The following is a 7,077-nucleotide window of genomic DNA, read 5'->3' as shown; positions in this document are numbered from 1 at the left end:
GTCATGGTGAGCTTTTAGATTTGTGCACTGTAAAACCCAAGTTAAAAAAGATCAGAAGCTGCTGGCAGTAGAGTGCGACGTTAATGAACCGACTCTATTTACCGGCTCTTTAACACCAACGATGGGACCCAAGTTGGAGTTGCGAGCCGTTTTTTAATTTTTTTTTATCTGTTTTGTTTCAAACAGATGGATGCACACACACGCTTCTCATTTACTACTCCACAGTGTTTTTTTGACTGACAGGGACCGGGTTCAGTTCCGTTTCACGCACCAGAGTTTGAAATGGCCAGAGCATTTCGATCAAAAATAACTTGGGTCAGAACCTGAAAACGTGAAAAGCTAACACTGAACTACTGTAAGCTATTGTATGGAGTTAACTTTTACTGAGATGCTCTGAATTAATTTACTGTAGTGTGTGTCTAGAGCTTTTATTGTGAAAGGTAAGGGTGGAAGTAGTGGCACTATCAAGCCCCCACCACAGCAACTTCCTGGTTGATCCAATCAGGAAGCTCCAAAAGCGTCACTAGGGGCAGGTTTCATAATAGAGCAGTTTCTATTATTCTACTATCTGCGCTGCTTTTGTCGAGGTTGAAGTAAAGAAACCGTTTTCTGCCTGCACATGGCAGGCCTCTGTGTTGTTGTCTTATAATCCTCAAAGTAAACAACACAATGTGACTGGTTGATCAGAGGAAATACCCTCACATTCGAAATAAGAACTTTTACATGGAACTAAATAATAAGTAGCAGGTTTTGAGGTTTGAAGTTTGAATGATTCTGTTCCAAATCGTATATCATTCTCCCCAGTGATTATTTCCCAGATAAGAAGAAGTAACCCCAAGGCTGGTTTCTTAAAAAATAGTATAAAAATGAGCCAGTTTTTTGAACGGCTCTTTGAAAGGAATGAGTCCACAAGATCAGGCTCCCTTCAAATGGACAAAACATAAGCAAATGAATTAAAACATAAAATCCAAAATTATTTGCAGCATTTAGAAAACTTTGCTAAAAACCACAAAAAAAAAAAGTTAATTTGCATGTGTTTTGTCTATTTGCGTGTGTTTTCTTAAGTTCCAGTGCTTCGAGCGCCCATCTACTTACCGATGTAAGGGAAGGGAAGTTCTAACCTGACTATCGCCAGATGAATTTGGTTCCGCCTTGAGAAATTCATCTGGCGAGAGTCAGGTTAGGGAAGTTCACCGGCGTACAAAATCCAATCATCATCCACGGCAGTAGAGTTGACAAAGGCACACAGCGACTTCACAACATTATGGCAGCTTTCCCATATTACTGTTTAGTAACAGTTTGGTAAAGTTTGCACACAAAAAAATCCGAATTTATTGTTAAATTTACAAAGTGAAGTACATTAGGTTTATTATTATGTTGCATTCACACCAAACGAGAATGACGCAAATATAATCGCTTCAGACACTTATATCGTGCCGCTGTGTCACATTTTTGATCATCTCTTCATTTGCGTCTATCGCAGGTAGCAGCCGAGGCAGCTAACTAACTGAAGCTTACCCTCGGCTCAGCCTACTCTGCTGTTGTGCTAAATGTGAAGTTATGCTAGTGTAACAGGGATCTAAATGCTTTTAAAAGAACAGAAATGAGCTCTCAGATAAAGTGTGTGGCTCTTAAAAGAGCTGTTGTAGTGAGATCAGGCCGTCAGTGATTTAACCTCTGAAGCCATACAGGTGCTGCCCGGTCTCCTCCTTAGCTTCACTCTTCACTGGCGGCTTTCTTCTTCCTCTTCTGGATTTCCGGCAGACTCAATGCCTAAAGGCACGTCTCTGCCAACCACAGTTTGAAGTTATATCTATTATATTATATCCACAGGAACAGACTGGTTTCCTTCAAGGACTGCAACAATAGTGTCTTTGGTGAGCCCAGTGAGCCCCTGGATGTATCACGGAGAACTTCGATGACGCTTACCACAATCACAATTACACTACATTGTGCACAATGTAATTACAGTGCAACTTGATTGCCTAGTTAATAGTAAAGGTAAACCTAAAAATAAAAGGAGAAATCACGAGGAGGCCTTTCCATGAAGATAAATATTACAGGGATTTTAAAGAAGATACTTTCCAGGCAGGTTCCATAGCCGAGTCGCCCTAACAGCAAATTTTCCGTCTTCTTAAGTCTTAGTGGGAACAGTCAACAGGTTCTTGCTTGACGATCACAGGCTGTGGGGCCACACCTTGAAGGGGCAGCGGTAATGGATATGCTGTGCGTTGAATGAAAAGAAAAAAATGAATAACATTTTCTGTTTCCTGTAGGTTGAGCGTGTTGATTGCGGCTTGTTTGGACTTTCGGACACTTTTGACTTGCTGTAAACTCGCAGTCTATGGTGAGAAAGTCACCCCAAGGTTTTCACTGGCTTCCTCCCACAGTCAAAAGACATGCACATGTTTCGGTAATTGATGACTCTGTGCGTCTCAGAACTCTTAACAGATCTAGTAGTTTATCACGATCATGTCTACTCTTTCTCACACCAACAACATACCTGAAAGTGGGGAGAAATAATCACAAGAGTGATGGTGTGCTTGTTTCTCAGCAATAACTTTTAGTCGTGAGGAAAAGACCAAGAGTTCTCCTGGGTATGTGTGTATTAATGTTGTTTTTTTGTGTGCAAATAATGTATAAACTTTCAACTTGTCACAAAAACACTCTCAGGACACATTGAGGATGCTCTGATCAGGAGTCAAAAACCACATTTGGAGGTGGTTCAGGCCACATGTGTCCTCATTCTGTAGTGAGAACAGGTATGGTTTATGTGACTTTGTCCACACTCCTACTTAATTGTACATCCTCATTCCACAACATCTGAGCCTGTAACACTGAAGTGTGTATTTTGGTTGTTTTTTGTATTTTTTAAAAGTATTATGTTGAAAGTATTTCTCATGTCACAGAAACCACAGAGATCATCCTATTAATACTAATAATTACATTATTAATTATATTTATAATTACAAATTATTATCATTATGAATCTTGAAAGCAACAGCAGTGTTTGAAGTAAATATTAAAACATTTTCAAAGATTAAGAAATTTACTTTGAATGTAAGCTGCCCTTAGTCAGTGCTGAGCCCCTTATGCCCTCAAGTAAATGTTAAATAATTAATAGACCTTGACCACTCACAGCGCTTTTACACTAACTTATCACATTCACCCATTCACACAGACATTCATACACAGATAGCAGAGGCTAGCTGCCCATCATCTAATCTGCCTCTCAAACCACATCCACACACCCATGTGCAGCACAGGGAGAAATTTGGGGTTTAGTGTCTTGCCCAAGGACACTTCAATATGTGGAGTGGAGTAGCTGGGGATTGAACCGCTGATTGTCAGAATGGTGTAGATTTTGAGAGATAATGAGTCTGTTACATAGTTTCACACACCCCCCCCCCCCACTGACGGTTAAGAAATTGCAGAGCTGGATTTTTACAGTCGACATTTTTCCCTTTCTTTGCGGTAAGTAAAACCCTTTCAAATTATGACATATATAAGTGAAATTCCTAGACTAACAACAACAAGTGTTTCAGCATATTTTTAAAACGTTTTTCATCGAAGAGTCTGATTGCTAGCATTAAGTCTGTATAGCATGTAATGTACCGTTGTTTCGTTTTCAGGTTTGGACAGCACAGTCATATCACACTTTGGGTATCACACTACTCAGCCTCCCTGGAAAAGTCTACTCCAAGGTGCTGGAAGGGAGGGTTCGTCCGATAGTCGAACCTCAGATTGAAAAGGAACAATGCAGATTCCGTCCTGGACGTGGAACAATGGACCAGCTCTTCAATCTCGCAAGGTTCCTGGAGGGGGCCTGGGAGTATGCCCATCCAGTCTACATGTGTTTTGTGGATCTGGAGAAGGCATATGACCGGGTCCCTCGGGAGATACTGTGGGAGGTGCTGCGGGAGTATGGGGTGAGGGGGTCACTTCTGTGGGCCACCCAATCTCTGAACACCCAAAGCGATAGCTGTGTCCGGATCATCGGCAGTAAATCGGATTTGTTCCGGTGGGGGTTGGCCTCCGCCAGGGTGCGCTTTGTCACCAGTCCTGTCCGTGATTTTCATGGACAGGATATCGAGGCGTAGTCGTGGTGGGGAGGGGTTGCAGTTTGGTGGGCTGAGGAGCTTGTCTCTGCTTTTTGCAGATGATGTGGTCCTGATGGCATCGTCGGTTAGTGACCTTCAGCACTCACTGGATCGGTTCCCAGCCGATTGTGAAACGGCTGGGATGAGGATCAGCACCTCTAAGCTCTCGATCTATCGGTCTATCAATCTTTGTTCCTACCCTCACCTATGGTCATGAAAGCTGGGTCATGACCGAAAGAACGAGGTCGCAGATACAAGCGGCCGAAATAGGTTATCTCAGAAGGGTGGCTGGAGTCTCTCTTAGAGATAGGGTGAGAAGTTCAGCCATCGGTGAGGAACTTGGAGTAGAGCCGCTGCTCCTTTGCGCTGAAAGGAGCCAGTTGAGGTGGTTCGGGCATCCAGTAAGGATGCCCTCTGGGCGCCTCCAGGCTCTTCCAGCTGGTAGGAGGCCTCGGGGAAGACCCAGAACAAGGTGGAGAGATTATATCTCCACACTGGCCTGGCAACGCCTTGGGATCCCCCAGTTAGAGCTGGTTAATGTGGACCGGGAAAGGGAAGTTTGGGGTCCCCTGCTTAAGCTGCTGCCCCCGTGACCCGACCCCAGATAAGCGGTTGAAGATGGGATGAGAAGATCAGATGTCTTTGTCATGTGAACTTAAGTCAAATTTTGGGGAATGGTAATGTTACTTTTTAAATGTGCTTTGCAATGAAAAATATAGTTGCAGAGCGCCATGGCTGATTGACTGAATCAACAACAGGTTTGCTAATTGCTGGCGCGAGACTCTGAGTCCGGGGACAGACAGCCCCTGCAGGACCACTTCCCTTCACCGTGTGAGTGCTAAGGGACATTATAGATTAGTGTAGCTGCCCAGAATAGCCAGCACAGGTGGGTAACCGTTCCAAAGTGCCTTCACACACTGTTCGAGACGTTGCAAGGGTGCTATGCTAGTCGCGCCGTGCTGGCCGCGCTGGCTGCGCCATGCTGGCCACCAAGCCTTGCGGTACTCACCGAAGTTCTCACCGGGCTAGCTGCTAAACGCTCAGCGCGAGGCGACTCCAACGGCAACTCCAGCGGTGATAGTTATCGCTTAGCCTCGTGGTGGTGAGCCCAAGGGCTCCATCGGAATTTGCGAAAATGGGTTTACTGCCCTGCAGAGTCAAGAGTTCTTCTTTCAGGCTATCAAAAGAGACTTAGACTTAGACTTCTCTTTATTGATCCCTTTGGAAGGAGAGATGGCTGTAGTGGGGGTGGGGGGACAAGGGCTGGTTAAACCTGTTGAAGAAGTCATTCAGCTTGTCCGCCTCTCCATTGTCCCCCTTGTAGCTCTGTTCTTTGTGTTATGACCTGTGGTGGTCCCAGACCTCCCTCATGTTGTTCTCCCTCAGCTTCTGCTCGACCTTTCTCCTGTAGCTGTTCTTAGCTTCCCTCACACAGTGTTTCATCTCCTGCTGTGCTGCCTTCATGGCCTCCCTGTCCCTGCCCCCCAGCAGTTCCTCTCTTGAGTAATTGAGAAAACTGGCTCTTTGTTGCATTTTAAACTTAGAAATATCCATAGGGTATATATAAAACACAGAATCTCTTCTCCTCCTGGTGGCCGGATCTGCCACGGAGCCTGGCCAGGCACAGCCCGAAAAAGGGACATGGCACCTCCCCCCTCTCCATCCTGTGGGCCCACCACTCACAAGAGGAACCGCTGGGGTCGTGTGCGCTGCTGCACGGGTGGCAGTGAAGGTGAGGGGCCTCGACGGACCAGGCACGGGCAGCAGTAGCTTGGTCTGGGGATGTGGAATGTCACCTCTTTGTGGGGGAAGGAGCTGGAGCTTGTGCGGGAGGTGCAGCGCTACCAGTTAGATCTGGTGGGGCTTACCTCCACGCACAGTCTCAGTTCTGGAACTGTACTCCTGGATAGGGGTTGGACCCTATTCTTCTCTGGAATTGCCCACTCACAAAAACCCCCGGCTGAGTGCCGTTGTATGGAGTTTACCCCAGTGGACGAGAGGGTCGCCTCCTTACGCCTGCGGGTGGTAGGGGGGAAAACTCTGACTGTTGTTTGTGCATATGCACCGGACAGCAGTTCAGAGTATTCAGCCTTCTTGGAGACCCTCAATGGAGTCCTGCATGGGGCTCCAGTAGGGTACTCCATAGTTCTGCTAGGAGACTTCAACGCCCATGTGGGCCAAGATGGAGACAACTGGAGAGGCGTGATTGGGAGGAGTGGCCACCCTGATCTAAATCCGAGCTGTTGTCTGTTAAGACTTCTGTGCTAGTCATGGATTGTCTATAACTAACACCATGTTCGAACATAAGGGTGCTCATAAGTTTATGTGGTACCAGAGCACCCTAGGCCAAAGGTTGATGATCGATTTTGTGATCATACCATCTGATCTGAGGCCGTATATTTTGGACACTTGAGTGAAGAGAGGGGCAGAGCTGTCAACTGATCATCTGAACATCTGGTGAACATCGGGGCCCAGTATTTCAAACGTGATCTGACAGGATTATCCTGGTCGGATTGGATTAAATCTAGATCTGATCTGAAAACTGGGTATTTCAACACAGATCAGGAGAATCCTGATCCTGAAGATCAGGATTTCAGCTCTGGTAATCCAATCCTCCCCTGAATCCAGATAAAAGGCTGATTTGGGTATTTCAAAAGTTAAGTCAGATATCTGGATCAACTTGATACCAAAATTTCAGGATCATTTGAATCCCACCTCAGAGGTGGATTTGACTTGGATTGACAAACTCTCAGCGCATACTTCTCCTAGATATTGTTACTCAAGATGTTTGTTACACTTAAGTGTTAGTGTTGTACTTCTAACAAGTAATTTAAGTAATATCAAAAAATGTAAAGCATAGTAAAATTTTTGACCACACTGTAAAACTGCTGTAAATAAAATTACAATTATTTCTCAAATTCTAGTTCACCAAACATTGTAACTTGCATGTACCAAAACAGAGAAAGACAAAGGAATG

Source organism: Echiichthys vipera (assembly GCF_963691815.1).
Source record: "Echiichthys vipera genome assembly, chromosome: 7".
NCBI lineage: Eukaryota > Metazoa > Chordata > Actinopteri > Perciformes > Trachinidae > Echiichthys > Echiichthys vipera.
Note: the sequence above shows the minus strand (reverse complement) of the source record.